Source organism: Hakea prostrata, chromosome 11, assembly GCF_041222555.1.
Source record: "Hakea prostrata isolate BN-2017 chromosome 11, UWA_Hpros_2, whole genome shotgun sequence".
NCBI lineage: Eukaryota > Viridiplantae > Streptophyta > Magnoliopsida > Proteales > Proteaceae > Hakea > Hakea prostrata.
The window spans coordinates 2,919,465-2,938,892 of record NC_142610.1 but is presented as its reverse complement, the minus strand read 5'-3'; the positions used below and the strand labels follow the sequence as shown (position 1 = coordinate 2,938,892).

General features: G+C 36.2%; 1 pseudogene; it reads left to right on the top strand.

The window, feature by feature from the left end:
• The window catches only part of LOC148999585 (DNA mismatch repair protein MSH3-like), a 38,788-nt pseudogene extending 20,075 nt beyond the window's left edge, over positions 1–18,713 (top strand).
• The last annotated feature ends 715 nt before the right edge of the window (positions 18,714–19,428 follow it).

Genomic DNA, 19,428 nt, shown 5'->3' with positions numbered 1-19,428 from the left:
TCATGATTCATTTTTTAACCCAAAATTGTGAAAAGACCATGATTAAGTGCAAGATATGAGACTATTTTTTGTGAATTTTCCTCTTATATCGAGTTTTTGAATCAAAAGTTTTTTTTTTTTTTTAATATATATATGGAATGTATCAAATGTATCAATGGTATTGGTACGTGATGTATCAAGCAGTGGTGGTTAATATAACTTGATATGTAAAATGCATACTGATAGGTATTAAAGCATCCACGATTTACAAATTGAATCATTGGTGTCATTATCTATCAATTGTATTGTATTGGCCAATATAATTTGATGGTGCCTTTTGTAGAAGAAGATGAAGACGAAGACTAAGAGGCATTTCCTATCATACTGGCCTATACAAACTGCTGCTTATTTTCCTTATGTGTTATGTAGGAATCTAAATAGCTTACCTATTGTTATAGTCACAGATATTTCTGGCCCAGCTGGATGGGATCAGGCCCGGTTCTGGGCGGTCCGGGGTATCAAGTCCTTTTCTCCCCGCCAGGAGGCCTGTGTAAGAGGTAGCCCACGTGTGCAGCCAAAATATCCGAATAAGGTCAACAACTGACACGGCCTTGGATCTCCTCAAGCCCAGAGACGACAGGATGTCTAACGGCCCTTACTCGCAGAAGGGCAGGGGCGGCTGAAGGGACCTTTGTCTCGCTCTACAACCAGGGAGCCACCGTAAGAGGTAAGGATCCGGTTTATAAGGAGGAGGGGAGGCGAAAAGTAGGTTAAGCTCTACACTCCAGCCTTCATGATCTTCAGCTTTCTAACCCTTCAAGGGGATGGTCTTCATCACCTCTTGGGGTCTTCTCTCCTCAAGGAAGAATGCTATTTGTTGGCCTGGACTAACTTGATCGTCGGAGGTGGCTTCCCGTCCTCAGAGGCGGCCCACTTTCACCATGTTTTGGTCTCAGGAGCTGGAGCTGGATCAGGAGCGAACCATGTTGTTAAGATAACATTCTTGCACCAACACCTATTAAGATGCTTAATTTCAACTTTAACAACTATTTTTTGTGTAAACTTGATACCATTGCATACTTCATCTTAGAAGAAAGAACTAAAACTTTGCCTTTTTTTATGGTTTTTCTTCACTCAGAAACAATAAGCCTGCTTATGTTTATTTTGTCCCCAAAAGATCTGTTTTATGATCAAAACTAAGCAATTCAAATGCATTGATCTATTTTCTGGTCAATTGAGTACTGTCAAACACTGCTTTGGATGTACACCAAATGTACTACTTTTCCAGTTCATCTTGTTTTTCTGTGTATAAAATTTTATATCATTTTTCTCTTCCTCTCTCTTCTTTAGGTCAATCATTTCATGAAGTCCTACACGTGTTTCCTAGATTTCTGAACCTTGCTTTGGTCTAATCTGCTGCTATAGTTCAATACTATCAGTTTGTCATCTTGTCTCTGTGCACTACGTTTACTATGCCAAAATGCTACAGTTTGTTACAGTGATGCATGCTACTTTAGATGCTGGGAAACAATTTCAGCAACTCAATATTGAAGTAGAGGACTGCAGTGGGAGGGTGGAGGAGCAGGTTGTGTATTCAGCTCTGCTGAGAAGGTTAATTTTTAGACTTTTTGACAGTCTCATCATCCAACATTATTGGTCATGCTTCTAAACTTCTTCTTGTTCTTAACAAAGGTGTAGCTGACCAAGGGGATTAGGAGAACTTAATATTTCTAATAGACAAAACCCAGAGGGGACTGCAAAATTGTCGAACTGTTTCTGCCATTGATCTGCTTTCTGCTTTAACTTTGTGACTTCTTAACTTGTTTTCTGTCTGCTTATCTGAGATACCCAAAAATTGCACAAAGTTCTTGGGAGCTCAAAGTGGCATTAAAATCGCAAAGGAAAATTGAATTTATTAATTGGTCTAACCAGAAACAGTTTGGGTTGCACAATTTGGAATACATGTATGCATCACGATCCACACATCTAATATTGGTAATTTCTTTTTCTTTTTGAAGAATTAATACAGGTAATTACATTAACATTGAACTGGTGAAAAGAAAAATTATGGAGTCAGTTGTTATCGATCAGCACATAGACTTTATTTAATTCTACTGTCCTCCATAACTTTATTTTAACCACTCAATTCTAGTCTGCTTGCATTTGCTTTAGTTCAGTACATATTTTGTTGTTCCCTATATTTCAATCTAATATTTTTATTGGATTTAAATGTGTTTGCTTATTTATGAATAATATCTTTAGTAAATGGAATAACATTTAATTGATATTTCCATATGTAAGATGTGTCGATTCTGGTTTGGTACCATTTCCAAGAATAATACATACTTACATAGTATCAAACTTGTGTAAAATATGCAAGTACTATTCTGAGTCTTTGTTTGTAAACCAATGCATGGTTTGGGTTCAATATGTCAAAAAATGGGAGCATGGAAAATTTTTGATTGACATATGGTTGAAAACTGGCCTATCTCGTTCTTGGGGCTGGGGTGAACCTGATGTTAGAACCTTACACTAACAGATAATTACAAGAAAATAAGGAAAGATAAAAACCAAATTAACTCTATGACTCAACTCACTTCACAATGGGGAAACTGTGAATGGTCCTTGACAATATCTATAAGAACCTGAGATTGTTTTCTTTTCTTCTCTTATCTTTTGCAAAGTCTTACTTGTAAATGGTAATTGGGCATTTTCTTAGTATTATGGTAATCAAACTAATATGCTGGGGAGATCAGGCTCAAGTTTCAGATTGGACACAGGTTTTGGTTGGTGTTTGTTCTTTTTATGCCTGGTTTACATGAAACAGTTTGATGGGGTGAGGATTTGGACTCCTATTAAGGTAGAATTCTTGGACTACTTTTTTATTTATTAATTTTCCTTCCTAATGTTTTCATCAAAGTTAGTAGGTAATTTTGTGCAACAAAAGTTCTGTCTTTTCGTTTCTTAATTATATACACTCTACCTTTTTCATTTTTAACATGTTTAGGATAATATTATCTTTTTTTGGTTTTATTTATTAATTTTCCTTCCTAATGTTTTCATCAAAGTTAGTAGGTAATTTTGTTCAACAAAAGTTCTGTCTTTTCGTTTGTTAATTATATACACTCTACCTTTTTCATTTTTAACGTGTTTAGGATAATATTATCTTTTTATAGCCAAAATTACTACTAGTTGATGGCATTGTTTCAATCCTAGTCATTTCAAGCCATTCAACTGGTCATGCAGTAAACTTAAAATTTCTGGATAATTTATTCATCATTTTGGTGTTTAGTTGGAGGTTAACTTGATTCAGCTTGCTTTGGCTCCAGTTGCCTTCGAATGTAAAGGTTTCATTAAAATGGATTGAGGTCAGTAGTACCAAAACGACAGTTCGTTGTCACCCTCTTGAAGTCATTACAACTTTAGATCAGTTATGACTTTCCAAAGAGGAACTTGTTGTTGCTTGGGGCTGCATGGGATATTTTCTTAATGGGCTTCTCTAAAATATTATCCTGAACTTCGAGCTGTTCTACAAGCTCTAGCTGCTTTGGATTGTCTGCATTCAGTTGCCATCCTTTCGAGAAATAAGGTTAATTCTGTCATAACTAATCTCTTTTTTAGTGGAATGCACTTATTTTTTCACGTCAATTTGTTACTTGTTGGATGGTTCAGTTATATTTTAATTCTTTAAGCATATGTTGCAGAATTTTGTTTGGCCAACTTTTGTGGATGATGATGAACCTGTCCAGATACATATTCGATCTGGGCGCCATACAGTATGTATTTCTAGTAGAATTTAACTGCATTTCAGATATATGAACCATCCTCAATCAGTATTGCTTCTTCAGCCTCAAGTTAATATTTCAGGTTTACTTTCGTGGATACATTTAAGAAACGTTGCTTCATTTACTTGATGATGCATTTGCAAGGTAGCATTGACCTCAATGGCAGCTATATAGTGGTAGTAGTTGTTGTCATTTAACGTGTGGTCTTATTTTAGTCTGTGTTAGAGTTCGAGTTCAGTACACTTTCAGTTCCAGGAATGAATTATGATTTTAGTTTTTATATTTCATTGCATGTAACCATCTAACTTCAGTGTCGAAACAGAATAAAAGGTTTTGCTGTGAATCTAGGGATATGCAAATGTCCTTCATTGGTAGGGGTGATGTTTTGAAGCATTTAAGGGAACCACTTCAAAGGATCCTTTGACCAGTGTGTTCTGAGTTTTCATTCTGGAGTTACATTAAAAATCTCCTGTTTTTGGGCTACAATCACAGAACTAAATTTTCCTGATTATCTCAATTATATCTCTAGGTTTGATTTATAAGTTGGGAATTGATTAGACCTCCTAAGAGCTCAAGAACTTGACGTTAATTTGAGTTCTTGATTTTGATTGATTACGTTCAATCTGACAGTTAACTCATTACAATCTTCTAATGGGTTTCCCCACAATTTGTGATTGATGAATAATCTGACATTCATTTGAGGATGTTGACTTTTCTGTTGACTTTTATGATAATTTTTTGGTTTGTTTTTACTTGGGGATGTTATCCAGAAGGTGACAAGCCCAAACCTAGGGTTCAACCTACCTACTGCCCACCACATCTCCGTATTCCTGGTTCTTATTCTTCATTGGTTCTACACTTCTACGTGGGTTTAGATTAGTATTTCGGAATATCATGCTTATTTGCATTCATTCAATTTCTTTTGTTATCATATTGTACTTCTGATTGAGTCTTCCATTCTGAAACTACAACTTTAAGTTCTGTTTATAATCTTCGGGAATTGTTTTCAAATCACTATCTGGAATTGTGAACACAAACACCAAGGAAACACAAAGGAAAAATGAAACAAAGCAAAGATCACATGCCGATTTAATGTGGTTTATATGCAATTAAAATATGCTGCCTCCCAAGCGATGCTGAAGTTTGGAAGAGAGGGACAACAGAGATCTCTCAAGAAGACTAGTTATGGAAGAACATTTACCCAAAAAAGTCCCAACTCAAAATTCCCCAACGTCTTGTTTCACTTTCCTATACAACAAGCCACAGAAGTATGTTAATACTCCTACAAGGTAGGTCATTTTCTATTGTGCGACTTGGTTTTGCCTTTGCACCTCCAAAATAGGCATAATAGGTGCAAGCCCTACTCTAACATCGCAGTCCTTGGGAGAAGTCCCATTCCGATTGCAACAAAAATGTCATAATTGATCAATCTCCGAATGGGTACAAGAATTCGAGACAGAAATACCAGAAACTCTTCAACTTTACATCAATCTCAAGGAATCTTTCCGGTAAGATTTTTTGAAAATTTTAAATTTTAAAATGGTTTCCTATTCTGATTCCATACCTATCAATCTATTCCTTTGTTCACGATCTGCTTTTCACATTGATTCCTTGAGAGTCCCATTAGTCCAATATCTGAGATCTTCATTTCTGATCTTTTGTTTTAGTTCAGGTACCAAATTTGTATTATATTTCTATTACTTAGATCTGTTACTTATCTGTTCGTCTGTTGATTGCTGGTTTGGATACTTAAAATTCTGATTTTGTCTACCGTTCTGGAAACCTGAAAGTCAGAATCATAGTGGCAACTCTAGATCTAACTATCAGATATAAGTCAAACTCTCAGTAGTTATTTTATCATATTACTGTATGGAATGTCTTAATTCTCTTTCAAGAATTTGACTCTATGTGACTGCTTTAATATGCATGTTGACTTCTCAAGATATTGGCTGATTTGTTTATTGTTAGTTGGAGGATTATATAGATACAGATAACTATTGCAACTTCAAGCTGAATGTCCCAGGTAAGCATGCAAAATGGTCGTCATTTCCCCTTCTGTTGAGAATGAACTGGTTGGTATAGATGATAATCACTTTGTTAATTTCACCAAAATGTCTAAACCTTTTCTAGCATACTAGACAAGTAGGTGTATTGGCTTTGCTAGGCCTTGAGTTAATAAAAGTTCGGACCTATCACACTTTTGTGAAGTTTCTTTCACTGATTAAGACACCTCAGGATTGGAAATATGGATCACTGCTCACAATTTAATCTAATTTTTTTATCAAATAAATATGTTTTGATGTCCACACATAATGTTCTTAAATTGCTTATGTTGAATATTATTCTGTGTGTTTTAGTGATTTACTACCTCAGCCCCCTTCTAAATGAAGGAAGAAAAATGGGTATATACTAGAAAGAATGGGTGCGAATCTTTTTGTTTCTTTTGTTCCCCTCCCCCATCTGACCTAGTTGATAGGTATCTTGTAAGGGTAAAATTATATAACCACTCTAAATGAAAGGTTATCTCATATTCTCATTTTAGTGGTGCTTATACAAGCATACAATCTTCGAATATATGTTTCTATCCTTTAGGGTTGGTTGTAAGGCTAGGTGATGCTTGTGAGTTGTGACTGTACTTCAAAGCAAACATTGATAAAACATTTTTATTGCATTGCATCTTGATCTATATTTAGATCTACTTCTTTTGTGCCTCGGTTGGTTACTTTGCTTTCACAATGCAAGATTTCAGACTTTTTAGCTTAAGAAGCATGATTCTTATCTTGATCTATATTTAGATCTACTTCTTTTGTGCCTCGGTTGGTTACTTTGCTTTCACAATGCAAGATGTCAACCTTTTTAGCTTAAGAAGCATGATTCTTTGATATATGATGCACATCATTTACATGATACTGCACAAATGAACAGAACTTTTGATACCAAGCTGAATATTGCACGGTTTGACACATAGATCTATATTTAGATCTACTTATTTTGTGCCTCGGTTGGATAGTTTGCTTTCACAATGCAAGATGTGAGCCTTTTTATCTTAAGAAGCGCTATTCATTGATATATGTTGCGCATCGTTTACATGGTATTGCACAAAATGAACACAACTTTTGACACCAAGCTGAAGATTTCACGGTTTTGACACCTTGGTTGGTACTTCTTTTTCACATTGCGTTGTGTCATATCTTTGTTGGATTGGAGGCCTAATTTTTTGATTCATCATACATGGAAGTTATACAATGATGTGCACAGAAACACATGAATATCTGAGGATTGAGGATTGCATGGTATGGAAACTAGTTGCGGTATTGAACACATCAAACTTATATTTGCTCCCCATTTTTTAATTTGTTTTGGAGCTGAATTACATTTTCTTAGCGATATAGGGATGTTAAGGTTGGTGCTGAGCCCCATTTACTATCTTTCCCTTTCCATTGACGGGGAAAGATGGTGATGCTTTGATTAAGATTTCATGGGTGGTTATTGTACACCTTTCTGTTCAGGATAAATGAAGCACGATTTCTGTGCTTGGGTTGCATTCTGTGATGCACAGATACAGAATGACAATCATTAAACTAGTTTTGAGCTGTTTTTCATCTTTTTTTCTTTTATTTTGATTAGGTTTGGTGCTCTTTGAATCAGTGCATATATTGATGTTGCATCTTATTCCTCTTTGTGATGGCTTTTTATCCTAGGACATGGTTTTGAATGGATATATGTTGCATTGAATGAGATAATGTGATGCAACCACAAATTTAGGGTTAAGGGTAAAGCTGTAAATTTTCCTAGATTTGTGGCTGCCCACTAAATTCTGGCAAAGAGGGATGAAATTCCTAGGATTTTAGAGGGTATTTTCTCACTCTTAAGTTCAGACACAGTGTGAAAGGGTTCAGGATTATTGCAGGTTCAGGTTTTAGGGTTTAGAGGGTTCAGCTAGGGATAGAATAAGGATACTCCTTGCTGTTCCTGCCGTTAGAACTGTCACCCATTGTTACTCCAGCTAGAATGGAATCTAATTGACAAACTTGGTAGAAGTCAGATTTCTAGAAGTCTTAAAAATTCCGCAGAATTCCAAGGTTGAAGAACACTTGCAAAATTTTTAGGTTAGGGAAAGTAGGCTTGATGGGGCAAACAACTAGAAGATTGTATTTTAGGGTATGGTGCTATCCAAGATAGGAGGAAAGGGGTCAAGAGGGGGGCTGTGGAGGTGGTTTAACCAAGGGACGATGCTATTGCAATCGCAGAAACAGGGGAGAAGTGGGGGAGACTTACGACTGCAAGGGGAAGGGGTAGGAGTTGTTGAACGAGAACAGGAAGTGGAGAGGGGTAATTGCAATGGGGTTGTCAGTGTTTCTAGGGCTAGACAAGAGGGGAGGGGCAATAAAGGAAATGGTGGAAGAGGGAAGGTCTTCTAGGGTTGCACAGGAAAGGGAAAAGGGTGGGGGAGGGGCTGTGACTTAACGTGGCTTGCTAAGAACCTGAAGATGGTTGGACTTGATGATTGAAGCTTCAAAACTTGAATGCAGGCTTGCATAAATGCTAGGATTAACTTAAGAGCTCTCTCAAAGACAACCATAGGGTCTCCCTCAATGGAACCCCATCACTTAGGCAATTCACAATGCATGAAGAGGCTATTTATAGCCTAAAATAATAGACTCTGACTTCAACTTGGATCTTTTTACCCATCATTTGATTATGTTTTGTTTAGTGCTCTTATTCATTAATGTATTCCTTTTTCTGATATTAGACCTAATAGTTTGGTATGTGATTTTCAACATTCCGGTGAGTATAAAAATAAGATGTTATTGGCAGGGTAAAACAAGTTATTGTTGCAAGATATTAGAGTAGGTTTACCACGGCTAGTATAGTCTTATTTTTAGGCGTGTATTTTACTTGGATCATTGTTGCACTTTCCTATTGTAGCATTTGCCTTTTGTTCCATTCGGAATTTGGATGGGTATGATGTAATAATTGTTTGCTAATTCCATAATAGGTATTTTAGTGGATGATTCCATTATAGACTGTTCTTTGCACTGCTCTTCTTTCATTCTTAGTAGTTTAGTAGGGTAACAAATCGGTGGTACAAAGTTCAATCTTATCTCTTTTTCTTTTTTTTTTGGTTCAATTACTGTTTTTTTGTTTTTGTTTGGGAAGGCTTGTTTTCCTATTTACTTTGTTTATATCTTATTGTTACAACTCATTTATTTATTTCCAATTGTTTAGTGGTATAAACTTGATGTTACAATGTTCACACAACTATCTCTTCCTATAGACGAGACAAAATCAACAATTCATTTATTTATTCTCAGTTGTTTAGTGGTGACTCTCTCTTTCTCTCTCTGATTCTATTTTCTTTAAATTGTATGAGTACCAGATTTTTTAATATAATTTAATGCTGCCTTTTTTGTCAATTCCTGCTAAGGTTTGGATATTTTCAAAATAGATTTTTTAATAGAAGTCTTAGTCATAGGATTTCACTCGTTCTTCGGTTTTATGCTTTCATAGTATATTATAATTTATAATAGATTCTTTTGAATTTATAAGAGTTGCATTTTTAAATATAATCTGATGGTGCCTTAATCTGTCCATTGTCATCAGGGTCTCAATTTGTTCGAAGGTGTTTTCCAGTTGAAGGTATTGATATGAGGATTTCACCCAATCTCTCTCTCTCTCTATGCTCTCTGAGAAGACTGTTTTAGATTCCATTGAATTAAAAGTGTTATATTTTTTTAAAACAATCTATTGTTCCTTTATATGTTGTCACTAAGGTTTCAATTTGTTCATGTTAGGTTCATGGTTAAAGTACTTAATCGAAGGATATCAGTCTCTTTCAGTTAGAGTGCTCTCTTAGTGGGCTCTATTTTGAATTCCTTTAAATTCCATGAGCATTGTTGTTGAAGTATATATACACTAGGGATATTTACTGTTCACGACACTATTCACGTGAACAGTAAAAATCTGTTTTTACTGTTCACGTGAACAGTAACTTTGTTTGTACTGTTTACGTGAATAGTATTATGCTATTGATGTTATTCTACTTTCTATTTCTAATGTTGGAGTCTTGCCACATAAGTTTTGGGAGTTTTTAGAAAGCATAGTTTCTATTTTGGTGGTAGTTTCTATTTTCAGAACTTTCTATTTTTAGAGCTAGGAAGTTGCTAAAGTTGTAATTTTTTGTTTCCTTTTTCTAGAGGACAATTACTTGTCTCTCAAGTTGTATTAGATTCATTAGAAGCTATAAATAAAAGGGCTCTGTGATTCTAGACTCTTAAGCAAGAATCACGAGCCTCTTCTACTAGTTCTTCATCTCTCCTCTTCTTCTTCTTCTCTCTTTTCTCTGTTCAAGTTCAGCTGTTGTTTTGATTATTTAATGCTTGTTTTCTAACATGGTATCAAAGCAACTTTAATCAACTTAGGGACCGTTTTCTCTCTCTCATGGCTACCCAATTTTTTTTTTCCCTTTTTCTTATCTAGGGCAGCCCCAACCTTCGCTGCCAGAATTGTGCATGGCTGTTCTTCTTCTTTAACTTTTGAAGCACCAAGTATCTATGTATTAATACTACAAAAAGGCCCTAAGCTTTCTGGGGATATGTCTACCTATGTGATTCAACTGAGGCTGCTACTACCCTTTTTTGTGTGCAAATCGAAGTTCAACTCCGCACTATACTGATGTCTTGGGATTCCTCTTGATTCTTGCAAAGATATGCCCATAATTCGGATTGCAAGACCTAAGTATTGTCTTCCATTGTTTGTGCTATAAGTTTAGTTGCAAGTCGTATACTAGTACCCCTTGTTTCATTGAATTTCTCTCTTCGAAAAATTCTCTGCTACCTTCTTGCTTTACTACTTCTTCCGTTGTTTATTTCAGAATCAAGTTTAACCTTCTTTTTATCTAATATTTCTACAAAGACCTAGAGGACTACTTTTCCTTCATATTAAGATCTGTTAGAGTTTCAAATCTAGCAGAAGTTTGTTGCTATGGTCCGAGATCTGATATTATTTGCTACTGCAACTACTGTTATTGCACTTCTTCTGAGTGGATTGCTGCAGCGACTACTGCAATTTTGAGATTCCAAACTGGTTCAATATATATATTTTTCCTGATCTAATTTGCTCCTGCCTAAGGGATAGCGGTGGTCCATAATTTTTTTTCCCCCTTGGTGCACAAGACTTTGTCCTGTGAGATGATTTTCTGCTGCTTGATCAACTTTATTGGTGAATAATACACTGCTCATCATTAATTGTCCACGTGTAATGCTACACGTGAGGGGGAGAATGGTACCTTATTCTATATCTACTCAAGATGTGCTGATGGATATTATTTGTGAAGATCTTTGTCCTCAACTTATGGCATTCTACAACTAAATCATTACCTATCTTTACCTACATTGCCCTTTTACCTTACCTACTTGGTCTGCAGTAACCTATACTTCTTTTTACCTTACCTACTTGGTCCGCAATAACCATATTGTCTTTTACCTTACCTACTTGGTCCGCAATAACCCATATTGTCTTTTACCCTACCTACTTGGTCTGCAGTAACCCATACTGTCTTTTACCTACTTACTTGGTCCGTAGTAACCCATACTACCTTACCTACTTGGTCCACAGTAACCTATACTGTCTTTTACCTACCTACTTGGTCCAGAATAATCAATATTGTCTTTTACCTACCCATACTTTACCTGTTACTTGCCTTCTTGTGAAGCATTTATATGGACATTGGAGTTGCAATTTTGAAGATTTAGCGTGGATATTTCTCCCTACTACCGGCATTACGTGGATAAGGCTTTTTGCCTACCTACTACTTGCGTTCTTGTGAAGCATTTATATGGACTTTGGAGTTACAATTTTGAGTCTTGATTTCTCCCCACGGCATTGGTTCTTACTTGCGCCCGTCCTTTTGTTCTCTTTTTTTTTTTTCCCGGTTCCCCCCCTTTCCTCTACTTTTCAAGTTTATTCTTATTGTGCAAGCTGAAGTTTTCTTTGTGTACACTCCAGCTTGAGGGGGAGTGTTGAAGTATATACACTTGGGATATTTATTGTTCACGACACTATTCACGTGAACAGTAAAAATATGTTTTTACTGTTCACGGTATTGTTCACGTGAACAGTAACTTTGTTTGTACTGTTTACGTGAACAGTATTATGCTATTGATGTTATTCTACTTTCTATTTCTAATGTTGGAGTCTCGCTACGTAAGTTTTGGGAGTTTTTTAGAAAGCATAGTTTCTATTTTGGTGGTAGTTTCTATTTTCAGAACTTTCTATTTTTAGAGCTAGGAAGTTACTAAAGTTGTAATTTTTTGTTTCCTTTTTCTAGAGGACAATTAATTGTCTCTCAAGTTGTATTAGATTCATTAGAAGCTATAAATAAAAGGGCTCTGTGATTCTAGACTCTTAAGCAAGAATCACGAGCCTCTTCTACTAGTTCTTCATCTCTCCTCTTCTTCTTCTCTCTTTTCTTTGTTCAAGTTCAGGTGTTGTTTTGATTATTTAATGCTTGTTTTCTAACAGTTATATTTTCTGAATATATTTTGATGGTACCCTTATTTGTTTGCTGTCAACTGGGTTTCAATTTATTTAATAGGGTTTTTGGGTAGAGATTTTGGTCCAAGGACCACTCTCTCTTTGATTTATGCTCTCTAGGTAGACTATTTCTTTGTTTCAGTTCAGTTTTATTGGTTTTATTTTCTGACTGAATTTTTTATATGACCTTATCAATTCTATGCTTTGTGCAAGAAAACATTCTTTGCTGGATATGAGATATTTTGAAACCTAATTTTTCATATATATATCATGGTGTGTACATTGTTATGAGTGTGGAGATCCTCTTATGACACCTGAATTTTTTTTTTTTTTTTGAAGGGGGGGGGAGGGAAGGGGCATTCTTTTTAAATATTTAAATATGTTGAAGAATTTGGATTCTTTGCAATCTTAGATATTAAAGTTGGGGTAAAACTATTGGATTTGTTTCCTCTTCAGTTTCTTATTGGATCCCTAGATGCTTATATTTGGGTTTTACTACAAATTTGATTTCATGATTGGATACATGGCAGTCGTGCTTTAGACACTGTTCTAGATTTGGGAAAAAAGAGATTGTTCCCTTTTTGCAAGTTGATTCTACATTCTGTTCAAACATATATGAGACTCATGAGAGATTTCTATTATGGACATTAATAGCATCTTTTTTAGCTGGTGTCACATAGAAGGGTAGTAATCATTCCCCTGCTATCCTTTTTTAGGTTTTCCTTTCCTTTGGCTCCTTTCCTTTAACATTGAAGAAATTGTTTTGTAGACTGATAATTGTTGGTCATGAATTATTCTGATTCTCTTTTACTTATCATCCATTTTTTATTTAGCTGTTAAGTTTCTTTTTATTTCTTTTTCAACCTCTAGACTTACATTGTGCTTGCAAATTGTTGGTTTTTGCACATGTCCCTAAAAAATTAAGTGTGCATGTAGCCAAAAATTTATTATGCATTTATTTAATCTCTAATTAATTCTACTCCTTGCTTACCTAGTTCTTAGATGTCTTTTTTAGATAAAGAAGTTTTGAGATTGAGTGCGTATGTATTATACTTATCTGATTCTCATTAAATCTACTCCATGCTTTCCTATTTCTTAGGCGTCTTGTTTCTTACCTGATCTGTTCAACAAACAAGTAAACCCTCTTTCACTTCACTCCAAACTCAAAGCCAGATCACGATTCATTAAGGGGTGAGATATGGTTGGAGGAGCCATTTCTAGCCTCAGACCAAGGATACAGAGGTCAGGGTATAGCAAGGGTAGGTGGGAAGGTCATGAGGTTGCATCCTGCGAGGGTGATGGGTGCAATTATCAGAAAAGTATTGGACTTGGGGAGAGTGAAAAGATTGCTAGAGATGCGGAGCAGTTAAAGATGACATGGGTGGTTTCTAGATCTGGCACTAGGTTTCCAATATATAATTTCACCAATGGTGGGTAGTCAATGGCAGATTGTCAAAACATTGGGTGTCTCAAGTGTTATTTACTCTCTTGTTTTCCCTTTTAATGTAGTTGACTTCTGTTCTCATTAGGACTGAGGCTGCAATAAAATATTTCAGTTCGCATTGTTGGTCCATTTTTATGGATGACTCCGCTATTGATTGTTCTTTGCTTTGCTCTTCTTTCATATTTAGTAGTTTTGTAAATTATTGATACAGGGTTCGCACAATTGTCTTCTGTTGTGGATAAGGATTCCTTGAGCAAAGGATTGGGGTAATCTTATCTCATGCATGTAGTCTCGTAGCACAGAATTATTTTTTCTTTGATTGTTTGAGAAGGCTTATTTTCCTATCTACTTTGGCTATCTCTTATTTTGACAGCTCATTTATTCATTCTCAATTGTTTAGTGGGTAAAATGTTGATGTTACGAAGTTCACACAATTAGATAAAATTGATAGTTCATTTAATTAAAAATTTTGTTGTTTAGTGGGGTAACCTTCTCTCTCTGATTTTTTGCTTTCTAATCCTAAGTAGACACTTATGTTTATATTCTGTTAAACTTAATGAGTATTATATATCTGAATATAATTTGATTATGCCTTTTTTCTTAATTGTTTCTCAGGTTTGGATGTATTCAAGGTGGGTTTTAATTAATGGTCTTGGTCAATGGTTATCACTCGCTCTCTAGTTTTATGATCTCTTGGTAATATTACAATTTTAATTCTTTTGAATCCTATATGAGGTATATTTTTGAATCTAACCTGTTGATTCCTTTATTTGGCCGTTGTCACCTAGGTCTCAATTTGTTCAGAAGGTTTTCGAAAGGTGTTGGTCTATCCCCCTCTCTCTCTCTCTCTATGTTCTGTAAAAAATATTTATTTTCAGATATTCTGAATTGTAAGTGTTAATACAATCTAATGGTGCCCTTATATGTATGTTTTCACTGAGGTTTCAATTTGTTAAACATGGGTTTCTGGTTAAATGACTTGGTTGAAGGATATCAGTCTGTATCAAGTTTTGTGCTTTCTTAGTTAGCTCTATCTTAGATTCCTTTGAATTTTAGGTGTGTTGTAATTTCTAAATAGAATTTTGTGGGTCCTTGTTTGTCTCCTGTGAAAGATGTGTTTGCAGTTAAAGGTGTTGGTGAAATGATCACTCTCTCTCTCTAATTTTATGCTATTAAGTAGACTGCATTTTATGATTTAGTTCAATTTATCAGTGTTATTTTTCCGACTAAATTTTGAAACTGTTTCATCAGTTGTCATTAAGGTTATGTTTTGTGCAAGAAAAATATGGGCTTTTTTGGGATATGACACCTGATTGATGGTTATGTATGGCCTTTCAATTTGTTGACTCCTTAATTTTGCATCTATTCTATCTGATCTCTCATTAGTTCTAGTACTTGCTTTCCTAGTTCTAGGGTGTCTTGTTCATCTAAAGCAATTTTGAGAGTGAGTGCCTATTTTTCATGTATTTATCTGATCTCTCATTGTATTTTGATATGTCTGGTTCTTTTGCTGATCAGTTCAACTCCCAAATGGCCATCTTTCACTTCACTCCAAACTCAAAACATGGTCATGATTCAACAAGAGGTGAGATGTTGGCAAAGTAAACATCTTCATATCCACAAAGTGTCAAGCAACCTTCAACAAATTAAAGGACCCATTTGCAGATATTCAGATAATAAAATTTACTCGATCAAATAGGAGGGGCAGTCTCAAAGTTGGCATGCTTCACTTATATAGTTATACCACCACATCAACCACCAAAATCACCAATACTGACTCTTTGACTCGTATTCCCACAACCTCGCTGCATTCACTGTTGGAAAACCCCATTGCTTACTATTGCAAGCCCATCCCCATCACAATGCCATCACCCTCCGGCCACCACAACTAACACCAATGTAACCCAATCGTTGTAGGCACAACATAACCTATTGTTGCAACACATCATAGTTCCAAAACATAACCCCATGTCATTGCACATCACATCTCTCTTCGTATGATTCCCAAGTTGTCTTACTTTGTCAAGTAGAGATTATTTCAAAATCTAACACATCAAGAGGAAAATATTATCACATATAATACTTGTAGTATCTCAGTATATGGTGCTGGAATTCTCTTAAGTCCATCCATTTTGATGTTTCAGGTAGGCTCTCCTCTCTCCCCCATCCTCCATTTGTTGACTCCTCAAAGAACAGACTCATTGTTGTATCCTGGGGGTCTTAGTTCTTCTCTTTAGTCATCTCTAATATGAGAATGCTGTTTCTTGTTAGGTAAATTGGCAAGGCCAAGCCTCACACCAAGGAAAAAGAGATCAGGGCATAATGAAGATGGGTGGGGTGGTAATCGGTTGCAAACTGCACGAGCGATGGGGGTACGATTGAAAGATGATTCAGAGAGAGTATATCACAATAGATGGGGAGCAATTTGTTGACATGGGTGGGATTCTAGCTCTTGTGGGAAGGAGGCGCATTGGGCTGGGAGTAGCATTAGTGGCAGCATTCGTGTTGGTAGAGATAGCTATGATATAGTACTTGTAGGTATAGTCGGAACTATGAAACTAGGTTTATAAAATATAATTTCACTAGTGCTTGGTATTCAATAGATGTATTGTTGAAATATTGGGAATTTCAAGTGTTATTTATGCTTCTATTTTCTCTTTTTAAGTAGTTGATTTCTATTTATGTTAGAATTGAGGCTGTAACAAAATATTTCAGTTTGCATTGTAGGTACATTTTATAAAAATATAATTTCACTAGTGATTGGTATTCAATAAATGTATTGTTGAAATATTGGGTATTTCAAGTGTTATTTATGCTTCTATTTTCTCTTTTTAAGTAATTGATTTCTGTTTACTTTAGAATTGAGGCTGTAACAAAATATTTCAGTTTGCATCGTATGTACATTTTATTGATGACTTCGCTATTTCATTGTTCTCTGCTCTACTCTTGCTTCATACTTAGTATTTTAGTGGTTTCAAATTAATGGTCCAAAGTTCACACAATTAACTCTTACTATGGACGAGAATTCCTCCGAAAAATTGGTTCAGTTAAGCTCCTCTTATGCATGAAGTCTCATCAAAATTCTTCTTCCTCCTTTTTCCTCTTTTTGTTTGTTTGGGAAGGCTTGTTTTCCTATCTACGTTGTTTGTCTCTTATTTTGACATCTCATCTGTTTATTCTCAATTGTTTAGTTGGTATAAACTTGATGTTACAAAGTGTGCTTGTTGTTAGTAAATAGAATCAATAGAATAAAATCATCAACCTGTTTATGCAGGTGATTGATTGAACGTAAGATTACTTCATTTTGATTTTTTAGATAATATCATATCATATTATTGGCACTTGGTGCCTTAACTCTTTAGTGAAATATTTCTCTGTTCTTGGACTGTAATTGTAAAGCTAGTTATTAGTTATTCAATTGTAGTTACTTTTTGTTATAGACACATCAACAGAAGCTAGAGACTTTTGGTGGCTCCTCGTAGTGAGTCAAATGCCTTCTCTGAATTGTTTATGATATGTATTGAGCTTGCATGAACGATGTTGAAGAAAGATATTTTGCACTATGTTTCTGGGTTTGGTTAGTCTCTTCCTGTAGTGATGTGAGAGACCCCTTATCTCACGAGTCTATACTCGCAGACAGGGTAAGCAAGATTCAATATCTGCTGCACACAGCCAAAGGATGGAAGGAAATAATTGAGAAATATACTGTTTTATATGAATAAATTTGGGGTGATTCTGTTGAGATACAAACTGCCTTTTAGGAATGGATTTGGAGTGATTTGGTTAAGAGATATGATAGGTGTTGAAGTATATACACTTGGGCTATTTACTGTTCACGACACTATTCACGTGAACAGTAAAAATCTGTTTTTTTGCGTCGCACGTGACGCCGGATGTTCGTTCACATGCGATATGGTAGTGATGCTACTCTACTTTCTATTTCTAAATGTTGGAGTCTTGCTACATAAGTTTTGAGAGTTTTTAAAAAGCATAGTTTCTATTTTGGTGGTAGTTTCTATTTTCAGAATTTTCTATTTTAGGAGCTAGGAAGTTACTAAAGTCGTAATTTTTGTTTCCTTTTCTAGAGGACATTACTTGTCTCTCGTTGTATTAGATTCATTAGAAGCTATAAATAAGGCTCGTGATTCTAGACTCTTAGCAAGAATCCGGCCTCTTCTCTGTTCTTCATCTCTCCTCTTCTTCTTCTTCTCTCTTTTCTCTGTCAAGTTCAATTGCTGTTTTGATTATTTAAAGCTTGTTTTCTAACAATAGGAAAGTAATTACTATTAGTATGAGAAGGGAGATTAGGAGAGTCTTACGTTTTGAGTTGTTAGGGAAATAAGGGAGAGGGCAATTGCTCTCGGGTAGAGTAGGATTACCTACTGCTGTAGTGTGCTCTGTTCTAGAGATTATTTGATTAAAGTTCAGCATTGTTATTACCTTTGTGTGTCAATTCCACCATTGTTTGTCTGCTGAGTACGGGGTCTTATCAATCTGGCATCAGAGCCATCGACTCCAAGGGAATGGTAAAGAGCCGAATGGAGCAAAGGGTAGAGGAATTGGAGAGTATCAAGAAAGAGATTCAAGGACAAGTAGGGGTCTTAGCACAACAAATAGAAAAAGGAGAAAAGGCGAATGAAGACTTCAGAGAGGAACTGAGGTTTATGTTTCTGAAAGGAAAATCAGCCGATGTGCATACCCTAATGCTGGAGGTGACTGAGATCGATGGGACTCCAGAATACGGCGAGAGAATGGGCGAAACAGAAAAGCCGAGAGACTTCCTTCCTAGGCAACTTGAAATGCCAATTTTTATGGGGGAAGATCCGATGGGGTGGATCGCAAAGGCTGAGAGGTATTTTGATCTGTATAAACTGAGCGATGGAGAGAAACCCCGAACTGCAACTCTTTGTTTTGAAGGGGCAGCATTGGGGTGGATACACTTCCGAGAATTACAGCAGCCATTGCTATAGTGGAGAGGTTTGAAAGAGGCGATGATCCAGCGATTTAGTTCGGCACAAATGAAGACTCCCCAAGAGGCGATGATTACTCATAAGCAGATTGGGACGTTTGCAGCATATAGAGAGGGGTTTGAGATACTTGCAGCGGCTGCTAGAGCTGTAGAAGAGGAATGGTTGGAAGGGGTATTTCTAGCTGGGTTAAACGAAGATGTGAGAGCTGAGGTTCGTCTATTTGGACCCACTAATTTGGGCCAAATAATGGATCTAGCCCAAGCAGTGGAGGCCAAGAATGAGGTTGGGAAATTTAAGAAATCCTCTTGGGCACAGCCCACTCAAACAGCCCAAACTTCAAACCCATGCTACATAAACTTCAGCCCTTCCAACACCCATTATAAAGGAACCGGTACAACTTAGGGAACCGGAATGAACCAGGGACTCATCACTCCGGCTCGACCAAAGCAGAAAGTCGAATCATCTTCTTCTTCCTCACAGCCTCGATCTGCAACTCCAGCGGCGACAGGAAACTCAGGACCATCGCGGTTGCTATCCCAAGAAGAAATTAAAGAAAAAATGGACAAAGGAGTATGCTTCCGGTGCGACGCTCCATACAACAAAGGCCATCGATGCCCCTTGGAGCAACTAAGGTTGCTGCTATTACACGACGACAATAATCCAGAAGTTGCAGCGACGGTAGGAGTGCTCGATGTCGACAGTGGTGCAGTCGAAA